This window comes from Microtus pennsylvanicus, chromosome 10, assembly GCF_037038515.1.
Source record: "Microtus pennsylvanicus isolate mMicPen1 chromosome 10, mMicPen1.hap1, whole genome shotgun sequence".
Lineage (NCBI taxonomy): Eukaryota > Metazoa > Chordata > Mammalia > Rodentia > Cricetidae > Microtus > Microtus pennsylvanicus.
The window spans coordinates 108,361,933-108,388,902 of record NC_134588.1 but is presented as its reverse complement, the minus strand read 5'-3'; the positions used below and the strand labels follow the sequence as shown (position 1 = coordinate 108,388,902).

Genomic DNA, 26,970 nt, shown 5'->3' with positions numbered 1-26,970 from the left:
ATGAACTCGGAGCTGTGGTTGCCTGCACTAGACCAAGCCAGTCAACAATGCAGCGTAGAGTGGGAGGGGCTCATGATCTGTCCCTCCCCATAGCTAAGGAACTTTGGACAATGGACGGTTGCTCGTGGAGGGAGAGTCCATTTTCTTTAAAGACGTCACCCCTGGTAGGCTGTCACGCTAGTGGATGGCCACATGCTCACGGATATATAGGAAGCAAAAATTGGATTCAGTAACTTGTTAAAAAGAAAGAAGGGTATGAAATGGGGAGGGGGTGGGAGTGTGAGGGATTGATCTGGGAGGAGTTAGGGGAAGAAGTGGTTGTGAATATGATAAAAATACATCATACACAAGCACAAAATTCTCAAAGGCTTAATAACAATGTGTTTATAAGTAAAAACTTTAAGTGAAAATGTTCCTGCTTTATTCTAATTTTGTAGTTACTCAAGCACAACAAAAAGCTTGCTGCAAACTGCTCAGAAGTGAGATTCCCAAACAAATTCCGAGAGTATTTTCTGTATAGCACAGTCAAGGCTTGGCTGGTTTCCCCCATATCGATCTGAATTCACTGGCACCATTTTCATGTAGTTGACTCTTTCGTAGGAATTTACGGAGCGCTGTTGTTTATTGGTCAGCAGTTTTGACAGCAGGAAATCCATCTTTCACAGCACCCACCACTGTGCATTGTCATCTGTGACCGCAGGAGCTTTCAGCTGTGGGCAGATTTCACTTCATCTAGTCAAATTTCGGATATCTCGCCTTATCAAGATTATGTTTTGTAAAAAGTTTTCACAGTATTTTATTTCACTAACTCCAGCTTCAGATACTGTAATTTTGATTTTGCATTCATAAATTTTTAGTGGTAATAGTCATCATAAACTCAATGAAAGACTCAATGGGATGCTTGATGTGTTTAATCTCTAAGACAATCATATGCAATTGTGCCAGATATTCTAGGAACAATTGTTTAGGACAAGAATTAGGATCCAGCCTGTGATGGCTAAACTTGACTGTCAACTTGATAGACCCAGGAATTTGGGGTCTCTATTAGGGAGTTGCCTCCATCAGATTACCCCATGGGGATATCTGTGGGGGCATTTTTTATGGTAATTGACATAGAAGGGTGCAGCCTCTGTGGGCAGTGCCATTCCTGTTAAGGTGGATGTGCTGTGGGCAATGTCGTCCCTGGTAGGCTGGGCCTGGGCTGATCTATAGAGGTAGTTAAATATGCACCTGGAAGCAAGCCAGGAAGCGGAATTCTTCTACGGCTTCTGCTCCAATTCCTCCCTCCAGGTTTCCTCCTTGGCTTCCCTTGATGATAGACTCCAAACTCTCAGTCAATAAACCTTTTCTTCCCCGAGTTGCTCTTGGTGACGGTGTTCATCACAGCAGCACAAATCAAACTAAGCCAAGTGAGACTCTGCCTGGACCATTTCGAACAAACGTCTCTGCGAGTCTCAGTCTCCATGGTGATACCTGAGTGCGAAGGGCAAAGTGATGAGATAGAAGTGGCGGCTTTGGGCAAGGTTAACGCGTCATCATGATGACTGGAAAGCAAAGACCTTGAGAGGTCCCCCGGATGTAGGAACAGGAAGATGGTGGTGTCTCCGCCTCTATATGACCTCCCTGTTGGAGAAAGCCTCCTTTTTCTGGTCACAGCTGTTCTGCTCAGAGCCCCAAAGTTTCCTGACTCCTGAGGCTGTCCTGGGCTCTCCTCTGAACTTTTTCCATTCCATCTCCTTTTCTGACATTAGTGCCCTCACCTTCTTTTCAATATTCATTCTGAACTCTAATTTCTGAGGGAAGAAGGGCCAGCCCATTGTAATCGGAAGCCCAAAGGCCATAGTTTAGGAAATCTTTTTCAGAAATCTATCTGACCTGGAATTGCTCGATAGTAATCTACAAATCCTGGATAAGGATCATTTTCTAAATTCTGTGGCTCTGGGTCTTTCCCTGGATTGTCCTTACCTGTTCACAAAATTACACAGGAGGAGGCTACCAGGATGCCCTGCCATCTTTGGCCACCCTGTGTCATGGGTACCACTGAAAAGACCAATGATCAGACAAGGATGGGCTCACATCCCCCCCCCCCCCCCCACTCCATGGCTTCTAAATGGAGCCTGTGTGAGCTGTGTCCTCTGAGTTTGGGTTTCCTCATATGTAAAACAAGACTTCTTGTAGAGGAAAAAAGAACTTATAAAGAGCCTAGCTCATAAAAAAAAAATTCTCCTCCCCTGGAGGTCACTTTTCTCTGAGACAAGGCTATGGAATCACCTTCATCCACAAGAAAAGGCATTCGAATAACAGTGTATGGACAGAACCAGGCAAAACCCGGGAAACGAATGAGAGCTGCCAGAGAGAGCCCTTGTTTCTCACTCCCTGCCAAGCCTGATCCTCCCAGAGATACAGCATGTCTTTGGATAAGTCGGCAACAGCTCGATCCAGATAAAGTCTCTCAGGCAGGCAGCGTGTGTATAGTCAAATGCTCACTTCTACTTCAAGTCTCCAGTCCCCTGCTGGTCCTCTCACAAACTTAATTAATTAGCTGTGGTGAACATTTGTTCAAGCTCGTGCAGCAATGGGAGACCGAAGAAGACAGGCTCTCATAAATTAAAACATTTCAAAATATTGTCTTCTCCCAAGAAAACAGCCTTTTTAAAAAAAATTAACACTCCATTTGGATAACTTTAAGGTTTCAAAAGAAAACAAACAAGGCAGCTCCGATGAGTGCTGTCTGCCTTTAACCGTTTCCCCCCATTGTCCTACGTCATGGTTCCTCCTGTCCTCAGCATTGCCAGCCCCTGAGTAGATAGACCACAGATCCTCCACCCACCCGCTTTGTGACGCTCAGGCAAACAGACCACGAAGCCCTGGCATCAAATTGCTTGCCATGCCTCAGGATCAGGCAGGAAAAGGTGGTGGATGGATACAGTGGAACTGAGCTGTCCGGGGCCACTACACACTGGCACCAACAATGGCTGTGACCTTAGGTATGAGATCTAAGCAATATCGAGCCAGACAACACCCCAGCATGGATGGAGGAAGAAGTTTGAACTCCTGCCCTTGGCTCGGTAGCTATTGGCAACTGATGATTGTTGTGTGCCCACACACATGCACAGATACACAATAAATGCTAGATGATTAAAAGTAACCGGCTATAGCAGTACAAAAGGCCTGTATCAGTTATATACAAATAGTGGCAATAGACACTTATGGAATTTCCACTTGTCTTTAGCCATAATGGTCATGGTAATTAATATAGTCGCTGATTATTAGGCCAGGTTTTCAATCATTGGGCTTTGGTGAGTTGCAACAATATGCCACCTGTGCATATCTTTCTTCAAGTATAGAGACATGGCATTTCTCTGTATCTACAGCCAGAGAGGGACACAGATGAAGTATAATCTGTCTCTCTGCTTCCACCTCTGTCTCTACACAAAATGCATAACATATATGTAATATCTATGTCAAAATAAGAACAGAAATTTAAATGTAGAGTTGGCCTTCTGCACCCATGGATCCTAGATTTGTGACTGTAACCAAGTATGGTTGAGACTATTGCAAAAGAACTATCTATGTACAGGCAGTTTCTGTCCTTTATTACCCTCCCGCATTATGACAACTATTTACATAGTGTCTGCTGGTATTAGATATTGTTAACAATTTCCAGCACTGTAAAGGCTGAGGCAGAAAGATTACTGCAAGTTCAAGATCAGCCAGGGCTACGTAATAATTTCTAGACCAGTCGGTGCTTCAGTGTGAGATTTTTGTCTCAAACGCAAAAAGTAGACTAAGGATGAGTTGAATTGCATAGGGGGATATGTGTAGTTAAATGCAATTAAATACACCATTTCATGTATGGGACTCATACTCAGAGCTTGGCATTGTGTGGGGTTCTAGAACCAATTCCCTCAGGAAATGTATATACATACAGTTGTAAGCATATGTACACATATAGGCATATTTACATACATTTCTGTATACAGAGGTATTCGTTATAAATGCACATCATATCATAGAGACAAATAAGTGAGCATTAGGAAACTAGTTGTCCATAGCTCTTTCCTAAGCAGCACATATTTTGTGGGGACATCTATACATTGGACTAAACCAATACTTTCAGCATCACTTACAAAAAGGAGGGGCCACCTATATGGCTGACACACAGGATAGGCAGAAGTTAAGGGGTGGGGCACATCACATCACAGCAAGCCTGGGCTGTCCTTTGCTTGTGTTGCTGCTCCTTACTGTCCGGTGCTGTATCTGAAGAAGATCAGTCAGTGTGTGACCCTAACATGGCACATCTGTGCTAAATCTGAGCAAAAGTATGAAGAGAGGCCATTTTCTTGTCCTATCGAACCACACCATTCAGCCCTGAGTACCTTACTCCATGCTCTCATACTGTGAGAAGAATAAACCCCTCTTTTGAAATTCACTGTTTAGGGACCTTGGGTTTGAACAGCTAAATATTAGTCTTAACTAGTACAAGAGGAACATTGATCCTTACCCTCTAGGCGTGTGTATAGCCACTGGCAGAACAAGGAAGGCTGGTTAAACAGCGCAGACTTGTGCATGATTTGCTTATATAGATGATCAATCTGCAATGCTTGAGAGCTTGAGAAGAGAGACGGGGGAGAGATAGAGTCTTTGCAAAACATTTTGGAGGACATGAGGAGCTGAGCTGGTCCTGAAGCAGGAAGAGGTGTTCAAAACTAGAAACGAAGGAAACGGGTTTGAAAAACAACAAACAGTGAGAATGCGGACAAAAAAATCAGAATACAACACACTGGCTGTGCCAGGGTGAGGCATACAAACCATCGTGAAGCTGGAGAGGAAGGAGGAGAAACAGAAATCCAGCAAGAGCAGCCTTGAGAATCAGGGTTTGGACCTGCAGAAAGCCAGACCCTGGCCACCATCAGTTACCCAGACCTTCTCTTGGCTCCTTAGCTACTAGTCCATAGCTTCATGTTTCCAATTAGCTTTAAGCATCAGACAATACAGCCAACCCAGATTGTGGTGGTTGACTGTGACTGTCAACTTGATTGAACTGGGAGATCAGCAAAGAATATTTCAGGGTGTGTCTGTGGCCCATTGACTGGGAAGGTCCTGCCCTGAGTGTGGGGGGCACCATCCTATAGATTGAGGACCATTAGAACGAGAAGAGGGGAGAGAGCCAGCAAGGACAGATGGTTTACCTCTGCCTCTTCGACACTGAGAGGTGAGGGGCCTCTGTGCAGCCTGTCTGGGCATATGTTGTCTCTAATAAAGCAAATCCAATCCTATTCGATATAACACATATCTAACAAATATCTTTTCAATTAAAACTGCATTAAATTTATCTGGTGCTGTAGGTTAGGTCATCAAAATGTTAGCTTGTTGATGGTCTGATTAACAGGCTGACTGAGGTTTACAGGCAATGAGTCCGTAAACACATACCTCGGGAGACTGATCCACCCATCTTTCTTTTTTTTGTTTGTTTGTTTTTTTTAATTTATTTATTTATTAAAGATTTCTGTCTCTTCCCCGCCACAGCCTCCCATTTCTCTCCCCCTCCCCCAATCAAGTCCCCCTCCTTCCTCAGCCCAAAGAGCAATCAGGGTTCCCTGCCCAGTGGAAAGTCCAAGGAACCCCCACCTCCATCCAGTTCTAGTAAGGTGAGCATCCAAACTGCCTAGGCTCCTACAAAGCCAGTACGTGCAGTAGGATCAGAAACCCATTGCCATTGTTCTTGAGTTCTCAGTAGTCCTCATTGTCCGCTATGTTCAGCGAGTCCGGTTTTATCCCAGGCTTTTTCAGGCCCAGGCCAGCTGGCCTTGGTGAGTTCCCAGTAGAACATCCCCATTGTCTCAGTGTGTGGGTGCACCCTTTGCGGTCCTGAGTTCCTTGCTCGTGCTCTCTCTCCTTCTGCTCCTGATTTGGACCTTGAGATTTCAGTCCAGTGCTCCAATGTGGGTCTTTGTCTCTGTCTCCTTTCATCGCCTGATGAAGGCTAATATTCAGGAGGATGCCTATATGTTTTTCTTTGGGTTCTCCTTATTTAGCTTCTCTAGGATCACTAACTATAGGCTCAATGTCCTTTGTTTAAGGCTAGAAACCAAATATGAGTGAGTACATCCCATGCTCCTCTTTTTGCCACCCATCTTTCATATCTACAATGCTGATCATGCTCTGAGGTTTGGAGGCACCAAGCCAAGACAGTTTATATGAATCACAGAAACTGGAGGAGATCACAGCGTCGTGTAGACTTTATTATGGTTGAATGACTTCTGGCCGTAGTTCAGTCAAATCACACACATAGATAAATTTACCTTGGATTGCCGGACAATTACCTGTATCACTGTACAAAAGGCTTTTCCTTTCTTTTTCAATATGTTATTATTTTATGTGTATGGGTGTTTCTTCTGCATGCATGTCTGTGCAACATGTTTCTGAAGTGTCATGGAGACCACAGAAAGCATTGGATCTCCTGGAACTAAAATTACAGATAGTTGTGAGCTGACATACAGGAGCTGGGAATTGAATCCTGGTCCTCTGGAAGAATAACCAGTGCTCTTAACTTCTGCACCCTCTCTCCAACCACAGTCATTATATCTTGTTGGAAATAGAAACGTATAGGACGGAACCAGCTGTGCCCATCCAGAATTCCTAATAAATTCGGAAAGCTCACACTGTCCCTTTCATTTACCACACCCACTCAACAGAGCAGGAGCTGCCTGCTTTGAGTCAAAGGATACAGCTCCATTAGTAGACGCCAACAGAGTCCCTATGTGAAGCTGAGTTAGAGCAGGGACTATACCCACAGCGAAATCGCCTATAGTATCCATATGAAAACTGGTACCTTTGATAGTCTCACCCAAACGTGGTAACTAAGCAATCAGCACACACGTACCCATGGGGCTATGTTCTCACTAAACCAACTACACTATATGGCTTTGTTTTAACGGGTCAGAGTACACATAAGCGAAAACTCTGGATAATGTGTTTTTAAATTTTTCCTTTCATCTTGACATCATTAAATGATTGGGAGTGCTCTCCATTAAGTTCCCTAATGACAATATCCTTTTCTCTTGCAAATGCCTTTGAAGTCTCCTACTGCCTATTACAAGTATTTGGATACTCCCCAGCAAGAGTGGGCAGGGGGCCAACACAAGCCACCAGGTGCCAATACGACACCTGACAAATGAGCCACACGACTGGAAAAGGGTGGGCCCATCCTCCTGCCGCAGCTTCATTTCCTCCCGATTCCCACGAACAGGAAGTCGTTGTTGAGATGGGGGGAAAAGCTTTCCTTAAAGACCCAGACGACCGAAGGTCAGAGCTAGCTAGTTAACCCCTTGCTACCAAACAACTGAAAGCTGGCAGCAAGCAAACTCAAGGCTTTGTTTACACTGACTTGTTTTGCCCTGCTGACTCCTGGGTTCAAGGATGCTGTGATCGATTTGGCACCCAGAGCTCGTGGGGCAGATGGGGTACCTTGGATGCCTCAGGACAGTTGATGGGAAAGCCTCTCTATGGCAGTCCTTGTACAACTCAAGAGACTCTGAAGTACGGAAGGCTCTGAGAAGAAGGCTAGAACCACGGAGTCAGACGGGAACCTACTGACCGAAAGAACCTGAGCAGAATGCACTGAGATTCTGAAACAACGCCACACCACACTCACAAGCGCTTGGTGCAGCTAAATGCCCTAACTACCTCCTAAATAAGTCACATGGCTTGAATAGGGTTCAGTCAAGCACAAAAAAAGAGGAAGGTTTTCCAGCAGAAAAGATATGTACTTACTCCTATCCAAATGCTACCTCAAGAGTTACCCACTGTGCCACAGATATTCAATTCGTATAAATTACTAAAATTCATTTTATATGCACCTATGCTCCAAAACCAACTCCACCAAAGAGGACATGAAGTTGGAAGAAGATGGGTTGAGGTGGGAGGATGGACCCAGGAGGAGTTTAGGAGGAAGAGGGGGTGGCTATGGTCAAAATGCATTGTACGTGTGTATGCATTGTACAGATAATTATTAAAAATATTATAATTTTTAAAATTTAAACTATTACAGAAATTACATAATGTGGGATGATTTAGAACTTTCATTTTTTTCCCCTAGCAACACAACTGATATCTGTCCTTGGTAGCCTAGATACAGTATCTTCATTAACTGATATATCCAACCAAGGCTTGGTAGTAGAAATGGCAGCCCCTTTTTACCATAGCATGGTTATACCAGTTATTCAGATGTCCCCGAGTCACATGCATTTATTCTGAGAATTGCTCATTTGATGTATCCTGCCCATTCGCCTACAAACCTTGTATGTACTCTTTCAATAATGGATCTGACCCCTTTTCTAAAGTATAAGTCAAACCTTTGTCCCAATTTGTCAGGCCTATTAATTTTCTAACAGTTTTTTATAATGACGTCGTGTCTGTCAGGTCTTCCTTACTGACCTCTGGCTTTGTCACCTTGCTTACAAAGCACTTCTAACTCGAGATTACATTTTTAAAGGTGTTTGTGGCTTCTTACTGCACTCACCCAGATCTGGAGTTTTCTGTTCAGAGTTCTGTTCCATCTGGAATTTACTTCTGTGTATAGTTTGAGTCCAGATGGAGAAACAGTTGTCCCGGCACTGTGCACGGAACAATCTACTGTTGAGCTGCTGATCAGAAATGCCTCCACTTACCGCGCCATTCCTCCGCAGTCCTGCGTCTGCTTCTGGACTCTTTTGTGGTGAACTGATTTCTCTGTCGTTTGCTGCGTGCGTTGCATTGTTTAAGATGAGCCGTTTGCTTTGACAGCTACTGGGATAGGTCTGTGGTTGTACAAAAGAAACTGTTTTTTACTGCTCTTCTGCAGGAACTTTATGATGAATTGATCCAATTCTAATGTCTTGTTAGATCTAAATGTCTTGTTAGAAATGGGATGGCATTTCAGTTTATGGAAAAGCCAAATGAGATTTTTACATCTTATTGGCATCTGATTAAAGCACAATTCATGTTACATAAAATTAAGTAGCATATATATATAGTTATGGTTTATTAAGAGACCATGGAGGTCTATTGTCAAATGGACATGTGTAGCATAACTCTGACACTCAGAGCTCAGGAACATTGCAGAAAGAGTATAGAAGCCAGAGGCTAAAGGAACTGCTGCAAAGTAGGCTCTCCTGCGCATGACCGGGATGCTGCACCAATGATGTCTCAACATATGGCTGCTTACATAGGACCACACTAGCAGACAGTCCAACACGGATAAGCCAACACTCTAGAATGGTCTAAAATTCTTAGCTCCACCCTTAAGCTGAAGAGCTACTGAGGGAGGGAGAGTTGGTGAGTGGGTTTTCTTCAGGGATAAAGCCCTGTTAGATTGCCTGAGATCCATTATATATTGGCAATATTAATTAGACTCATTAGGCTCTGTGTGTGTGTGTGTGTGTGTGAGAGAGAGAGAGAGAGAGAGAGAGAGAGAGAGAGAGAGAGAGAGAGAGGATGATGATGAATGAATTTGAGAGGGGGACGTGGAGGGGAGGGACACTGGAAGAATGGAGTGTAGAGTGTGGTGGGGGAAGAGTAGAAATGATGTAAACACAGTGCACTCACATATAAATCTCTCAAAAATAATAAATAGCAATAATGGAGCCAGGCATGATGATGCATGCTTTTAATCTCAGAACTCAGGAGGCAGAGGCAGGTAGATCTCTCTGAGTTCGAGGCCAGCTGGGTCTACATAGTAAGACCCTCACTCACAAATAAATAAACATTCTGTAAAGTAATGACAACACAGTATACTGTCATTACTCTTGGGGTATCATGCAGTCTCTTAGGGAGCAAGCAGAAAGTGTTCCCTTTGACCCGCTGCTCCGTCAGCCAAGCAGACTATTCTGTGGCATGCGTGTCGCATGGTTAGGGATGGACACAGCCTGGCCTGGCTCTCAGAGCTTTAAAACCTCGTGAAGACTATAAAACACACATGTAAGCACATAAAGCACATGGATGTACAAGCGTTGGGACAGTGTAGCTAATATTGGAGTCAGATGAGCTGGGATAGTGTAGATAGTATTGGAGTCAGATGAGTTGGGATAGTGTAGATAGTATTGGAGTCAGATGAGTTGGGATAGTGTAGATAGTATTGGAGTCAGATGAGTTGGGATAGTGTAGCTAATACTGGAGTCAGATGAGTTGGGATAGTGTAGCTAATACTGGAGTCAGATGAGTTGGGATAGTGTAGCTAATACTGGAGTCAGATGAGCTGGGATAGTGTAGATAGTATTGGAGTCAGATGAGTTGGGACAGTGTAGCTAATACTGGAGTCAGATGAGCTGGGATAGTGTAGATAGTATTGGAGTCAGATGAGTTGGGATAGTGTAGATAGTATTGGAGTCAGATGAGTTGGGATAGTGTAGATAGTATTGGAGTCAGATGAGTTGGGATAGTGTAGATAGTATTGGAGTCAGATGAGTTGGGATAATGTAGCTAATACTGGAGTCAGATGAGTTGGGATAGTGTAGATAGTATTGGAGTCAGATGAGCTGGGATAGTGTAGATAGTATTGGAGTCAGATGAGCTGGGATAATGTAGCTAATACTGGAGTCAGATGAGTTGGGATAGTGTAGATAGTATTGGAGTCAGATGAGTTGGGATAGTGTAGATAGTATTGGAGTCAGATGAGTTGGGATAGTGTAGATAGTATTGGAGTCAGATGAGTTGGGATAGTGTAGATAGTATTGGAGTCAGATGAGTTGGGATAGTGTAGATAGTATTGGAGTCAGATGAGCTGGGATAGTGTAGATAGTATTGGAGTCAGATGAGTTGGGATAGTGTAGCTAATACTGGAGTCAGATGAGTTGGGATAGTGTAGATAGTATTGGAGTCAGATGAGTTGCTGTCAACAACAAAAGCCCTAAGCAGTGACGGTGGTCAGGAGACTCAGGGACGACTTACAGGCGTTCTCCTCACTTTACAGGAAAGGACACGAAGGCCAGGAAAGGCTAAGTCTATGACTGAGCAGCCACAGGAGGCATGGGCAAACACTGTTTACAGCACCCATCTCCCAACCATTTTAGAGTGATCTAACACTCGTAATTAATCTGTGTAGAAAGAGTCCTTTAGGGAACTCACATTTATAATCTTCAATACTCGCTGACATGTCCCCCCCAAACCAGTTAAAACTGAAAGAGCCACAATCAAATGACTCTACCACATACACCTGTTTTGATCTCTGTGACATCAATTGCCAGGTTGCTAAAGACACAACACTCTTCAGCCAGTGGTTTGGACAGGAAAACACGCTGTGCCCGACTCGGTGGCAACACTGAAGAGTCTTTTTTGCCCCTTCAGGTGACTCATTCCCTTGTCAGATTTTAGGGCCCCCGAGTTAGAATAAAACACCCTAAGACCCCCAGGAAGCTACACTCCTGTGGAGAAGGGATTTCTAAGGCCCAGCATCAAATCGCCTTTGATTTTTCCCTTGAGTTTATTTCTGTCACCGTGAATCAGGTAATGCATTTCGGCTTTTAAACCATGAAGAGATCTTTCTTTTTTAGAAAAAAAAATAGCTCTCACAGCTTTAATCTTATATTTCCATGCGTATTGAGATAAATGTTGTAAAACTATCAATTCTGTCAAAACCTGGCAAAGAGAAAACAAGACACCATACAATCTTAATGTCCAAACTGACTGGTGATTATCAGGGATTAAATGTTCAGGAATTCCAAATCTTTTTTGATTTGAGATGTCTAGATAACTTTTGTTTTTCCATAATTGTGTGAGGTTTCTACATAGTATTTAAGAATCAATTATATTGCAATTGATGTAATTAACTCTAATAATCCATTAAAAGTCGGTAGGAGGGCTATTCAAGTCAACAGAAAAGAAGGAGTGGATTATGAAGGTGTTATTAACCTATACAGAATTTTACCAGACATTTTCTTTCCTTACATAATAAATACACAGTGTTAGGAAGGCTGTCATTATAATTTAGTATGAACAATAGTCCATCACTTCCTTTCCTATGCAACCCTTAACTAATTCCATGCACCATGCACAAGTTAAATGAAGCCTTTTCTAATCAGGGTGCAGTCGTATCAATCATCTATTACTCCACGATGAACGATGGGGTCCCTGCTCAGCTGAGTGGAAGAGAAGTGTGGCCCAGCAGAAATGTCAGGCCCACCTTCTCTTCGAATTGACAACTTTCTGTTTCTGATGCCTGTCTGCATTTTAGCGAGCAATCAAAGAGAAAGTTTGAGAGAAGAGAAAGCCGTGCTTACGCTTGATGGGTGCTAACTTGTCGTGGAAAGTAAGGTCACACACGTGTCCTCTTGACCCCTGAGCCAGATGTGCAGCCTACTGCTCTTTGGAGTTAAGTGAAGTCCACCTTACCCACTCTTGGGCCCTCCCAGCTCAAGGGAATCGTTTTGTTCTAGCTATATGAACCAGACAGACACCTTGAAGAGCCAACCTCAGGAGATTTTCACATTACTGTGTTGTAATGGGAGCAGCGGGGCTGCATCCCTGGCACCCGGCCGCCCACATGGCTAGCTTATGCCCCGAAATAATTACACGGAAACTGTATTCTTTTAAACACTGCCTGGCCCATTAGTTCCAGCCTCTTATTGGCTAGCTCTTACATATCGATCTAACCCATTTCTAATATCCCTGTAACACCACGAGGTGTCTCACCAAGGAAGATCTTAACCTGCGTCTGTGTCCGGTAGGAGAATCATGGCGACTCCTTGACTCAGCTTCTTTCTCCCAGCATTCTGTTCTGTTTACTTCGCCTACCTAATTTTATGTCCTATTAAAGGGCCAAGGCAGTCTCTTTATTTAACCAATGAAATTAACACAAAACAGAAGACTCTCCCCCGTCATTACTGGATCCTCAGACAGCCAACCTCAGGAAATTGCCACGTCCCTGGGTCTCCAGAAAGACACCTCAGACAGCCAACCTCGGAAGACTGTCATGTCACTGGGTTTGCAGACAGACACCTTGAACAGCCAACCTCAGGAGATTGTCACGTCCCTGGGTCTCCAGAGCACAGGGTGTGTTTCGAGGCCACAGCATTATTTCCCTCCAGTTTCCATTACTCCTGGAAAAACTCGATAGGAAAACAAATCAGGAGTTCAGGGCTTTAAAACAAAGGTCACAGCTGAGTGTGGTGGTACACCGTCATCCCAGGGTCTCACAAGGCTGAGACATGAGGATGGCATGTTCTCCCCAGGGGCTCACGGGCTGAGACATGAGGATGGCATGTTCTCCCCAGGGGCTCACGGGCTGAGACATGAGGATAGCATGTTCTCCCCAGGGGCTCACGGGCTGAGACATGAGGATGGCATGTTCTCCCCAGGGGCTCACAGGCTGAGACATGAGGATGGCATGTTCTCCCCAGGGGCTCACGGGCTGAGACATGAGGATAGCATGTTCTCCCCAGGGGCTCACGGGCTAAGACATGAGGATAGCATGTTCTTCCCAGGGGCTCACGGGCTGAGACATGAGGATAGCATGTTCTTCCCAGGGGCTCACGGGCTGAGACATGAGGATAGCATGTTCTTCCCAGGGGCTCACGGGCCGAGACATGAGGGTAGCATGTTCTTCCCAGGGGCTCACGGGCCGAGACATGAGGGTAGCATGTTCTTCCCAGGGGCTCACGGGCTGAGACATGAGGATAGCATGTTCTTCCCAGGGGCTCACTGGCCGAGACATGAGGATAGCATGTTCTTCCCAGGGGCTCACGGGCTGAGACATGAGGATAGCATGTTCTCCCCAGGGGCTCACGGGCTGAGACATGAGGATAGCATGTTCTTCCCAGGGGCTCACGGGCTGAGACATGAGGATAGCATGTTCTTCCCAGGGGCTCACAAGGCTGAGACATGAGGATAGCATGTTCTCCTCAGGGGCTCACGGGCTGAGACATGAGGATAGCATGTTCTTCCCAGGGGCTCACGGGCTAAGACATGAGGATAGCATGTTCTTCCCAGGGGCTCACGGGCTGAGACATGAGGATAGCATGTTCTTCCCAGGGGCTCACGGGCTGAGACATGAGGATAGCATGTTCTTCCCAGGGGCTCACGGGCTGAGACATGAGGATAGCATGTTCTCCCCAGGGGCTCACAAGGCTGAGACATGAGGATGGCATGTTCTTCCCAGGGGCTCATGGGCTGAGACATGAGGATGGCATGTTCTTCCCAGGGGCTCACGGGCTGAGACATGAGGATAGCATGTTCTTCCCAGGGGCTCACGGGCTGAGACATGAGGATAGCATGTTCTCCCCAGGGGCTCACGGGCTGAGACATGAGGATAGCATGTTCTTCCCAGGGGCTCACGGGCTGAGACATGAGGATAGCATGTTCTTCCCAGGGGCTCACGGGCTGAGACATGAGGATAGCATGTTCTTCCCAGGGGCTCACGGGCTGAGACATGAGGATAGCATATTCTTCCCAGGGGCTCACAAGGCTGAGACATGAGGATGGCATGTTCTTCCCAGGGGCTCACGGGCTGAGACATGAGGGTAACATGTTCTCCCCAGGGTACAGAACAATTTTAAGGCTGGCTTGGGTTTGTAACTTAACAAGATCCTATCTCAACTCTTTAAAATATGGAGCATAAGCTGTAGTTAACTGCTAGAACAACTGCCTAACAAGTTCAAGGCCCTACATCCAATCCCCAGCTCCTCAAAAACAAAAAATAATTAATTTATTAATGAATTGCAGGTCAACAAGCAGACTGTCCTTCTCTGAATGGATTCTCATCATTCATCATTTCCCACGGGGCCTTTGACACTTTGAAATGGACAGGTGTTGTTCTAAATGTCCTGTCTCTACATGAAAGAACAAGTTGCTGGTGGTCTCAGCCATTTACCGACCATCAGCTTCCCTAGGGACACAGACTGCTATGGCTTCAGCTAGCTTTGTGTAGATGTCACAGAGGGCAGTCGTGCCTGGCAAAGACACAGAGCCACAGGGCCTATGGTAGAGAGGATCCTGCGCCTGGACAGGAGATGGGGGACAGCAGAGTACAAACCAAGGACCTTCATTCCTTTGTAAACCGGATGGGGAAAGACCCCTGGCTTTAGTGAGTTGCATTCACTTAGAATGACATCAAAGGGAGACGTGAAATGTGCTTTTGTAAAGCACAAAACCCTTTGCAGATCCAAGAGTTTGTTTGCACAGGTAGCCTTGACCAAAGTCGCAGAGACTCTCCAAAGTCAGGAGAAAGGGACAAAACACAGTTCCTCAAACCTTGCAGCGTGTGGAGTCATCTGGGGAGTTATTTCAAACCACCCTATCCATTTCCCGGGTGACTCTGATTGGAACTCCAGGCTGGGAGACACTTGGATAAGGGTTTGACTGGAAATAGGCTCCCATCCACTCATCAGATATTTGAAACATGCAGAAGCCTCAGAGGACAAAAACAATTACAAGATACGGCTCAGATGGTGAGCAACTTCAGGGCTACATGTGGGGGGAAGATAAGATGAAAGCTGCGCACAGATGCAGGACCCGCAGCCCACAGTCACAATCTCCCTGCATCCCTTTGGAGCGAGAAGCCAGACAAGACTCCACTCTCCCCAGAGGGAAACCCTGGTTCCTAGCATTGGTTAAAGCACCTGTGTGAGCACCTCTATTCCCAAAGTGTGAGCCTCGCGCCCGGGGCCCTGAGGACCAATGTGGGTCATAGGAGTCTGGGTCAGGCATCAGGAGAAGAGTGTGGACCCTGCCTCCATCTGAGAAAAGCAGGCATCTTGGAGAGTTCCGCTCAGACATGGAAGGGACAAAGGCCTCTTTGCATTCCAGAGAGCATCTGGTCTATGGGGCACGCAGGAAGCCTGAATGAGACGACTCCAGATGTGGTCAGCTGTGTGAGAAGAACGGGAGACTTAGCCTCGGAAGGTTTCACTTTGAGTCTCCTCCCCAAGGTCAGGCCCCCAGAGCCCATCTGGGGTCCCAGCAGCGTCTTGGAGCAGAAGAAGAATGCCACCTCCTCTTTTCTGACACCCTACTGTCCCTATGTATGGGTCCCAAGAACAGTGACGAAAGAGGCCTGGTCCAAGAGCCAGGAGGCCTGGCTTGTCATTCTGCCCCTGCCAGTAACGAGCTACAAAACCATGTCTCCTTCTGTGTCATATCCATTTCCAAAGAGGAACACCCAGGAGACTGCCATCCTCCCCAGCTACTTCACAGGGCTGACATGAGGACTCCATGAAACCCTTTGAAAAGGTAGAAGAGTATCTCTGAAACCAAGAAATGAACGTGACACCTCTGAACAAAATGCTGACCTCTGGATTGTGCCGTCTGATCATGAGCCTGTGCCCCAGTTCACCGGAGAACATTCTATCTGTTGCTCTGCTTTGAAAACGTGGGCCGGTCCCCTGAGAAGTCACCACCACAGTGTCCTTTGCAGATAAAGACTTGTGGACGAGGTTGCTGTGCCTGCTGCATCTCCTCCAGCTTTGGCAGATGTGAACTCTCTCTCCAGGCCTACAGAAGCTAAAAATGCTATGGCTTTGCCCAGCCATCTCTTACCCCACACCCACCCCCAAGCCTCAGCCTGCTTGCCCAGATCTGGAGGTACCTGAGTCATCTGACCCCAACCCATTCATGTGACATCTTTGTTCGCTGTCACATTGACTTGAGAGAGGAAAAAAATACCTCAACCAGGAAATATATCTTGTAGAGGTATTTCATCCTCCCCTCACGTGGTGCTGGAATATCGCTTTAAAGAACATTCTTGTAGCGTTTCCAGTTCTTTCCTTTTAGTCCTGCCACGGGAGGAGCTGGTCCGAGGGGAAACTGCTCCCCAGCAAAGCCGATCTTCAAAGGGACTTCTTCGGGCAGGAAGAGGGAATGTCTGATATTGTGGCTGAATAAACAGACTCATCAAGCTCAGAGCCAGTTTGGAAAGCTAGGCCCTCTGAGTCTGCCGTCTGCTAGCCCCGCATGGTGCATTGCTACGGCTCTATTTGTAATGTCCTCCTGTCTCTCTCTCCTACTCTACGGTCTTCTTCACCAAAAGCCGTAGCGTAGCTGACTGTGGAATGACCACTTTCCTTACTATTTGTACGCTAACCTTAAATAATAGGCTCTGCACGTCGCAACGACGCAGATCTCACTGCCTTGCAATCTCTACCACAGCCCACAGTCATCAACCTCCCACAGTTGTGAAGGGAGATTAGCCTGGCACAGTGATAAACACCCAACATTCATGTTCCAAGGACACTGAGGCAGAAAGAGCACCAAGAGGTCAAGGCCATCCTATGCTACTTAGTGAATTCTAAGGCAAGCTGACTGTTAAAACAAAGCAGATTATATGGTTGGCTCATAACACACTGTACGTCAGCCCTGGGCACATCACTGGTAGAATCCTAAGCTTTACAGGATTCCAAAGAACTCATTTTCAGAAACAAACAACACCACCTACAAATCCACACACTCTGAAAGACAACTGTCTCCCCCGTCCCCTGGAATGGTTCAGGGTCCCGCAATTTATCCTAGGGTCACTCAGACGTAACTACCTAAACCTTTTAGAACCATCAGTTTTTCCATTGACAAGCTGCTCATGAGCAAAATTCCAAGCCCCAGGTCACAGCAGGGATTAGGCTTAGAGACCGGAATTTCTCTTTTCCGTCCTGGAAAATTTGGGATTTTCTTTTAGCACTAAATAAGCACCAAAAGATGTCGTGGCTATTCAGAAAACCCGGATATTAACGCATGACTTTTGCCATGTGCGCATCCACGTATACTCTCCTGAACACAGACACTCCATGAATTTCCCATCTCAAAATTTCAGTCCCGTCAGAATTTGTTTCTGAAATTCCGAAATTTATGTTTGCTCTAAATATCCTGATATTTATTTATTATATTTTCTTGTGGGAAATATTCTGAAAGACACACATTCTTGGGAGGGTTTAGAAAACTCTCCAGAACCTAAGTTTCAAATGAAAGTTCATCTCTTCCAATTAATTTATCCCTTCCACAACTGGCTATCGGTGGCTGTGTTAGCCTACTTCCTGGCTGACCCCCTGTCCTATTCTAACAGAAATAATAGGAGAAAGTCATAGCTATATCTGGATAATATGGATATCTAGGATTCAAAGCAGCTTTAATTTTCTCCCAATAGTAGGCAGTTAAGTAATCATTCAGTTAGTTATCCCTCCCAATCTGCCAGCAACATTGCCACTGTCTTCCTAAGTACCAATGAGAGCCATGAATGGTGGTTCCTGGCTATAATCCCCTCATGAGGGACACTGAGAAAGGAGGTTTGCTGTGAGTTCAAGACCAGCCTGGGAGACAGCAAGACTGCTTCAAATAAAATAAAGTTAAAAATAGAAATATAAAAGACTACTTGGGCTCCCTAGGATGGTCAGCATTTTCAGGGTGTCTGTTTATTGGTGGCCATCATGAGAATCGTCGAGGAGTCATAAGGATCAGGCCGCTGTGTCCCCCCTCACTGACCCAGCCTAACAGCCACGCATGCACCAAGTAGTCCGCATACCTCACCATTTTATAAAGCCATATTGTGTCTATTCCTGGAGAAAATAAAAAAGTATCCCAGCTCAGCCACTCCGGTACTGGCTGACAAATTCCCAGGTATTTAGAAGATACCAACGATTGGATTTTTCATTTTTTAACTGATTCTGTATAGATGGCATCATCAACCGCCCGTCAAATGAAGAACAAAGGTCGGAGACAGTTTGTAGCCAGGCATTCTCAGATGCGCCCCCCTCCACCCAGCGTGGAGCAGGCTCTCCTTGTGCAACCACGGACGCAAACATCCCTTAGGCATAGAGAGAGGGACAAGGTGGGAGGCATTGGCTTTTGCTCACCTTTGGCCAGGCTTTATTTGTTCTACAGATAAAAAAATAACTTTGGACTTCTTTATCCAGCCAGTTACCTTGCATCGGCAGTGAACTCCCTCAAAACTTTCTGTTCCCATCAGACTCCTGAGAAAACAAAACGGAAAAAATAAAAGCACGGTTAAAATCTACTTTCTTTGGTCAACATCCTAGCATTGAGCAATTTCTTGACATCTAAAAGGGGCTGTCCTGGAGTCTGACTGGAAGTGAACTCACTATTGATCAAATGGCTGGGGCCGGGAACAACCGGAGAAGGGAAGCTGAGCTTGCAGACCCTGTCCTATGTCACCTCCCATCTCTCCCCTCGGCCTCATCAGGACTTTTTGTTCCTTTTGAAAATAGGGATCTTTGGACGTTTAGACCATACACTTCTACCAACAATAAAATGTTAAATTTAGTTTAATTTACAAACTACGCATTTATTAACCTATTCTGAACATAGAGAATACAGGAACACAGGAATGTTATGCCTGTGCTCAGGTGTTCGATTTCACATGGAACCCATAGATATGGAGGATTATTGAATGACAACTAAAAAGAACACGCATGCCCAGATTTAAGGTGAAATTAAAATGAACACAAATGGGCTTAACGTTTTATTTCTCACACCAATAAATCGCTTCGGAATTCCCATGAGGTAGCGAGACCTTACTTCTGCATCCATCACTTTTAAAACGTGGGCATCTATCGCTCTCCCCCGCCAAGCACCACTTTGTTCTCAGGAAAACCTGTGTTTGTGGAAAGATCTGCTGCCTGTCATGATGGGTGTCTGTGAACAAGGACGTATCGTACCATTCACAATTTAAGTACGAGTATAATTATGAGAAGATAGCTGTAATTTACATCAATATAAGAAGTACCAAAATATTCAGGGTATTGGGACAGCAACGGGTTGCCTGGTGCCCCGATCTCAGACCTCCTCGCCAGATGTGCCGTAGCAGCCCCACGCTCTCCAAACAGAAATATTTCCAATGGCTACAAGAGAGAGGGGGGGTGGCTTACAAGCTAAAGGGCTTCTAGGAAGTTAACATTTGGGAGAAGTCTCCGACAGCCCCCACAGACGCAGAAGCACAGTCCTCTGCACCCTGTTGATTCCATGCCCAAGGAAGGCCCAGATGAATTCTCCTAGGTCTGCACAGAGATTCCAGGACTCTGTAGCTTTATGTTGAGGGATTAAAGACTTCCACAGTACAAAAGGAAAAACAGATATTTGGGGGGCTCAAATAATGGCAAGTTCTTACATACTCAGAGATTTATGCCTGTCATAAATAGATGGAGAATAAGGTGAATAGTTATCTGATTTTTATATTTGTGATCACAAGCTGGAGATCTTTTATAACGACAGTATTCCTTAGGTGTATGTATACATTCAATTCACCAAATTATCTTAAAAGCTTCAGCTTGACTTCGACCCACAAAACAAAGGGAAGCGGAGAGAATGGATCAGGAATTGAGACGCTTCTTCAGAAGTTTGTATGCACAGGTCTGTATGTATCCATATCAATTGCATACATATATGTGTGTTTATGTATACATTTGCATGTGAAGAGAAATCCCTGCCATGACCATTCATCTAAGAAAATCACTATACAGTGATTCTCCAGCAGGCACTGAATAATACAACAGAACACATAGCACGGACCAGAGATTACTCAGCAGTTACAAGCACGTCCCAGTGCTCATTCAAGGTGGCTCACAACTGCCTATACCCCAGCTCCAGGAGGATCCCTGCACTCATGCACAAACCCACACACAGACACATGAATGTACATAATTAAAATAGATAGGGACTAAAGAGATGACTCAGTAGTTAAGAGAATTTCTTGTTTATCCAGAGGACTCAGTGTTGGTTTTCAGCACCCACGTGGTGACTCACAACCCTCTATAACTCCAGTTCTAAGAGATCGGATGCTCTCTTCTGATTGCTACAAGTTGGAGTCATGCATGTGGTACACACACACACCTTCTTGCTCAAAAAATACTCATAAACATAAAATAAAATAAATACACTTTTAAAAACTAAATATTCTCAAACAGCAAACGAGCGTGGAGCTTGCAGAGAGAAGAATTGCATATGACTAAAGTCAGATCATTGCAAATTTCTACTTTAAAAAAAAGACTTTTCAGATAAGCAAAGCTGTATTGAAAATAGAAGGACTTCAGACTGGCAAATCATACCCACATATATAACCCTCACAGATATGAGGAAGGAACTGGTCCTGCAGCACCAGCCATGAGGTTGGAGTTAGGAACTCACAGAAGACAAGCAATGTGATAGGCCAGAATTCAGTCTTCCCTGAAACATTCTGGCAAACAAGGAAAATTACGCTGTTGTTGTTGCTGTTGTCCACTTAAAACACACAAAAATATGCTTTCACGCACAGGAGACAACACCTCAGAAGGCACAGGACTGACAGAGGTCCCGGGAATTCTACCTCTCTTGCGTCTTTCCAGGCATTGACCTCTGTTTCTGAAATGTCAAGACATCTCTTATGTCATCATGAGCCTATTCTCCCAGCCCCTCAGAGTGCCACCCTCAAATGGACATAAGCGGTGCCAAAATTGATAAGACCTGGGAATTGCTGAGTGCCACCAATCCTTCTGTCAACACAGCTGACCTGAAATCTGACCTTGATCACCTTCCTTTAACGGTGCTGAGGGGAGGCACACGGAGACAAACTGTTCATCAGCTGCTCTCCCAGGCAGGAGTCTCAGGTGGGAACGGATGCTGATTCTGCCTCTCTTGACTGTCTGAACTCAACTCTCAATCCATGGTTGGCTCCAGCTGTTCCAAAGAACACAAGGACAGATGTGCTAGGGAGAACAGAAACTCAACGGGGAGAACGCTGACTTTTCAGCTTCTTCAATAATCCCTGTTATAAGCCAAAGAAGCTAGTTTGAACCCCCACATGTAGCACTAATTTCCCATTCTGTCAAACCACAGTGAACACTTCAGTGTTGCCCAAACTGTTAAGGCTTTGTTATGGCTCGTGAATGAAAGCGCAGCAAGGTGCTCATCGGGTGAGGGGGTCAGACACATACAGATGCCTTCACCTTGTCAGTGAGAAAGTCAGAAGTGATCAGAATAGTTGGTTTGCCCGTTTCATGAGCAAACACTCTTAGTATTCACCGTTACTGCTCAGCTGTTAGTTATGAAGACTGTCTGGTGAAACACAAGCTAAGTTTAAACCTTCATGAGTCCCTGTCTACGGGTAAAGCACTTCAGTACTACAGATAAAGCCACACACGGACACCTGTGATTGTGTCTCTTTAAGATGATCATGTCAAGTATTTCTTTCAAGGCACAAACCATTCCCCTTGTGTTAGGGCAGAATCTATTCCTCTAAGCCTTGGAATATGGGTTCACCAGTGTAATTCTTCACATATGGGAGAGGGAAGAAATGATCACATGACTTTCAAGGAGATATTTTAGAATCTTTGCAACATCCACACAAATGTCTCAGGACATTGGCTTTAGAGGAAGCTGATCACAATATGAAAATCTGATGTCCCAAAGACCACCAAAACACAAGGAAATCTAAGCAAACCATGTAGACATTGAGTTCTGATTAGCCCAAGGCCAAAAATACAAATGAAGTTGCTCTAGCCTCAGCCACCATCTGACTATGAACACATGAGACTCCAAGTAAGAGCTGCCCAACTGAGCTGTCAAACCAAGAACCATGAGTAACACAATACACTCCCTTATTGTTACTATGCTTATAATACTTTATCAACAGCAATGATGAGTAGCTGAAACAGGTTTCTATAGCTATTAAATAAGTACACAGGCTGGGAAAAACAGGCTACTTAGAAAAAAGGATCACTAAGCATATCTAATAAAATCTTCCAAAGGCTTTATGTAGGGGATATCAGCAGTGGTCAAGACCATTTGGAAACTGGACAGCTTTGTGGATAATTGTGGCCAAGAGGAAATCTGCTATGGAGAAAGTAACTTTTTTTTTTTGAGAGTGGAATTTTCCAAACTCACCAACCATCTCAGCGGGATTCGTTAGCTGATTGCTCAATGTTCTGCTCTCCTTTCCTTTACACAGAGCAAACTCATGACTGTCCCAGTCACGATTCTAGGTACAAAGTAGACAAAACATAGCACACCAAGGAAAAGCATCGGTAGGCACAGGAAACAGGTTCCAGAGAGCTCAACCTGTTCATTTATTTTGTAAAGTAGACTGTGGTCCAGGTAGCACTGTAAAACAACCAAATATAGCGGGAGATAAGCGTGGGCGGGAGTGGAAAATAGAGGCTAAATGCCGGGCACAGGCAGCTGTGACATCATAACAGCCCCCGTGATTGCACTGATATGGCCTCCCCTTTATTATGACAAGCTTAATTATGACACGATCCATATCTATCAAGTCTTTGATGGTTGTAAATAAGTCTGAGTCATTCCGCCATCATTTTTACCAGAGACACAATAGCTTTAGCCTCTGGGGGTAATGAAGAAAACAAATGCCAAGAGGATGGATTTAATCCTTGTGCCTTTTCCATTAAAATGGAAACAGGGCCTGCCGCCCCCCTTCCTGAGTATCAATTTTTTATGGCTGAGTAGGTCTTCTTGGTACTCAAATACCACACCCCTCACTTAAAGAATACTTGCCACTCTATTCCAGTCTAAACCCACAAACCCCTCATGCCCAAACAGGAATTCCATCTCGTATAAGAGTACAAGATTGTGCGCATAATCAGCTGAACAAAATGTTGACACACGTTGACCAACTTTATAAACAAACTCAGTATAAAACAGACAAAAAACTATGGTTGACAGTTTCTATGGATCCAGTAAGGCAGAGCATCTACAAAGCATCCACCCTTTGTCTGTGTGCAGACAGAACCCAGGACTCAGGGGTGTCCGCACTATGAGCAGGGTAGGAAGGAAAGTGCCTTTCGCTGAGATCTAACGTATTGGTTTTTTTCTTTGTTTCTTTTGATTCTGCCACATTAATGAAACCAATTCAGAATAATTTATTGTGTGGCATGAAGACAAGGGGTTCATTAAGATCTGTTCTTGAGACGTTTTCAAGAAAATGTGAGTTACAAAGGACAACCCTGTTGGATGTCTCACCAGAAGGACCAAGAAAGTGATGCTCAACCTCTTGTTGAGAGACAGCACGTACCTTCAGCATCCTTCAGCATTCTTCCAAACCCTCCTGGGCTGGAGGATTGCTTCAGTGGTTCGGAGCACTGGTTGATCATCCAGAGGACTGGAGTTTGATTTCCACACCCACAAGGCAGCTCACAAACATATGTTAACTACAGTCCCAAGAAAGCTAACAGCCTCTTCTGGCCACTTTGGGTACTGCATGCCCATGGTACATGGACATAGAATTCTATACATAAAATAGGAATAAATAAAATCTCAAATATTTTAATTGAAAACTTTAAAAATAAAATTCTCCCATACTTCAAGACCTGAGAGTCTAGAAAATACATTTCCCAGGCTCTCTTGCCAAGAAGATTCTTAGAGTGATTTGCCACTGACATCACAGGAAGCTGAAGAGGCAAAAAACAGAGACATTTTCCTCAATCAGTAGCCACATGCAGGTGTTTGTGTGCATAGACAAGGGACAGATGGCGGGTTGTATGTCACTTCTATGCAGACAGCTGAGGGCATCAGTGTCCACTTGCATAACTTCCTCGATCTTTCCTTCCCAACCCTCTCAAGAGTTCTGTTTACCTTCTAATTCTGTATATGGTATCCCTTCCTCAGGAGAATATTCAAGTAGATAAGTCAGAACAGAACTAGGTAGGTGTTGTTTCAATAATAAATAACTCCTTGCTGTCTAGTCTTAACTTGGTACAGCCTAGGATTACTTGAAAAATCTTAATGATTTTTTTTCAATTTTTGATTTATTTAAGTGTTTTGCCAGCACATATGTGTTGGGGGAGGCCACTAGTTTGTTTTCCCACTGCCCTTACCCAAAATAATCATACAGAAATCTGTATTAATTGCAATACTGTTTGACCAATAGCTTAATCATATTTCTGGCTAACTCTTATATCTTAAATTAACCCGTTTCTATTCATCTGTGTATTGCCACGTGGCTGTGTCTTTCTGGCAAGGTTCTGGGGCATCTGTCTCCTGCGGGTGGCTACATGGCTTCTCCCTGACCCCACCTACTTTCTCCAAGCATTCAGTTTAGTTTTCCCACCTAGCTCTATTCTGTTAAGCCATTGGCCAAAAGCAGCTTCTTTATTAACCAATGGCAATAAAACATATTCACAGCATACAGAGAGGAATCCCACATCACTTCCCCTTTTCTGTCTAAATAAAAAGGAAGGTTTTAACTTTAACATAGTAAATTTACATATAGCAAAACAGGTATCAAGCAAGAATTATAGTTACAATATTTATATCTACTTTATCGTTTATCATAACTAAGGAAACTGTAATTATAACTATCTATTCTTCAACTCCATTAAAGACCACTGAAGGAAATAATATTACCTGAGCTAATAGGAAGTGCAGTATAAGCAAGTACCAAAACTGTAGAATTGACAGAGACATCTTGCTGCTTGAACAGTCACCCAAAGTTCTTCTGTATCATTGGGGCATCCAGTCTTCAGCCCACAGGCCCATAGTATCTGGCAGACTTTTCCATGAAGCAGGAAATTTGAAGATGTGTTCTGCCTTGTAACAGCTAAGTCCATCAGTCACTTTTTTCTGTGTCCTGCTGAATGTCTGGCAGACTCTTTCATGAAGCAGGAACTGTCTCACCTTCAGCAGTCATTTTTCTGTGGTCCCGCATATCTAGTCAAGCAGTTCAGGCAAGAGCAGTTTCTCCCTAAATGGCTAACCTACTCTCTGAGCAGCTAGCCACATCTTCACTGTGTTACTCTGGTTCTTTCTTTTCTGTGTTGTTGCTATGGCATCGCTTCCCCCATTACAGCACAGCCTCCTCCTGCTCTCAACACCCTCTCCTCCTCTTCCCTATGTGTTCTGTCTCATGCTGAATCTCACCATGGTGGTCTGAGGGAGAAACGCCCTCACAGGCTCATACATTTGAATGCTTGGGCTACAGTTAGTGGAACTGCTTGGGAAGGATTAGGAGGTGTGACCTTGACAGAGGAGGCATGGCACTGCGCATGGGTTATGAGATTATTGTTATCTCTGCTTCATACTTGTGGGTCAGATGTAAGCTCTGAGCTACTGACCCAGAGCTGCGCCTGCCTGCCTCATGCTCTCCACCATGAAAGTCAGAGACTCCCACTGTAGAACTATGACCCCAAATTAAATGTTTTTTTTTTCTATAAGTTGCCTGGAGCATGGTGTTTTGTCAGAGAAATAGGCAAGCAACTAAGACACCCACTTTCCTCGATTTTGCTCTTCACAGAAATTTATCAGTGTTCTACTCTCTTCTCCTGGCAGCTTCTAAGCCTGGGGTCAAGACAAAAAGATGGGGTTGTCACTCTGTCCAAAGCCAGAGAGAAAGCCATTGCAGTCAATTCACCCTCCACTCAAAAATCATCTTATCCTCACCGTTGTGTTTGATGGACAGCAGAAGGATAAACCCCATTTGATAAAGCAAAATATAAAAATATAAAAAATAAAACCTTCTTGGAAGACTATATGGGGAAAAACAAAAATTCTTTTTAAAAATTCATTTTATATGTGTGTGAGTGTTTGGCCTGCATGTATGTCTGTACACTACATGTGTGCCTGGTGCTCACAGCAATTAGAAGAGGGAGTCAGGTCCCCTGAACCAGGAGTTAGAATGGTTGTGAGTTGCCGTGTAGGTGTTGGGTTCCAACCTCTGGTCCTCTGCAAGAACATCATATGCTCTTAACCACTGAGCTATCTCTCTGATCCCTAAAAAGTCATTTTTGAAAGAATGAACTTTGAGTGTTTTCTAGCATGCCAACACCACATTTTTCTATAAAAGTTCGACAACATAAGTGACCACTTCTTCCCCATCACCTGCTTCATTCTATGCTTATAGTTTGGGATAAGAACAGAAGGAAATGGACTCACGTCCAGTCCCTGATTGATTTCACATCAGTCTGTCATGCAATCCCTTCTGTGCAGACATGTATCAAGGTACACTAGAGTTTGAATGAGATTCCTATGTTCCCAGGATCACTGCAGAGTGACTAATGGTAGCCAGGACACGGC

General features: G+C 44.6%; 1 long non-coding RNA gene across 2 annotated transcripts in view; it reads right to left on the bottom strand.

Moving 5' to 3' along the window:
• The window catches only part of LOC142859122 (uncharacterized), a 73,876-nt gene that overhangs the window by 21,950 nt on the left and 24,956 nt on the right, over positions 1-26,970 (bottom strand). Inside the window, exons 2-3 of one of the 2 annotated variants that reach the window (XR_012912116.1) lie at positions 18,810-18,926; positions 4,505-4,709 (exon numbers count right to left, since the gene is read on the bottom strand). This is a non-coding gene — a long non-coding RNA (uncharacterized LOC142859122). The remainder of the gene's footprint in view (positions 1-4,504; positions 4,710-18,809; positions 18,927-26,970) is intronic. The other variant, XR_012912115.1, reaches the window with a different exon arrangement.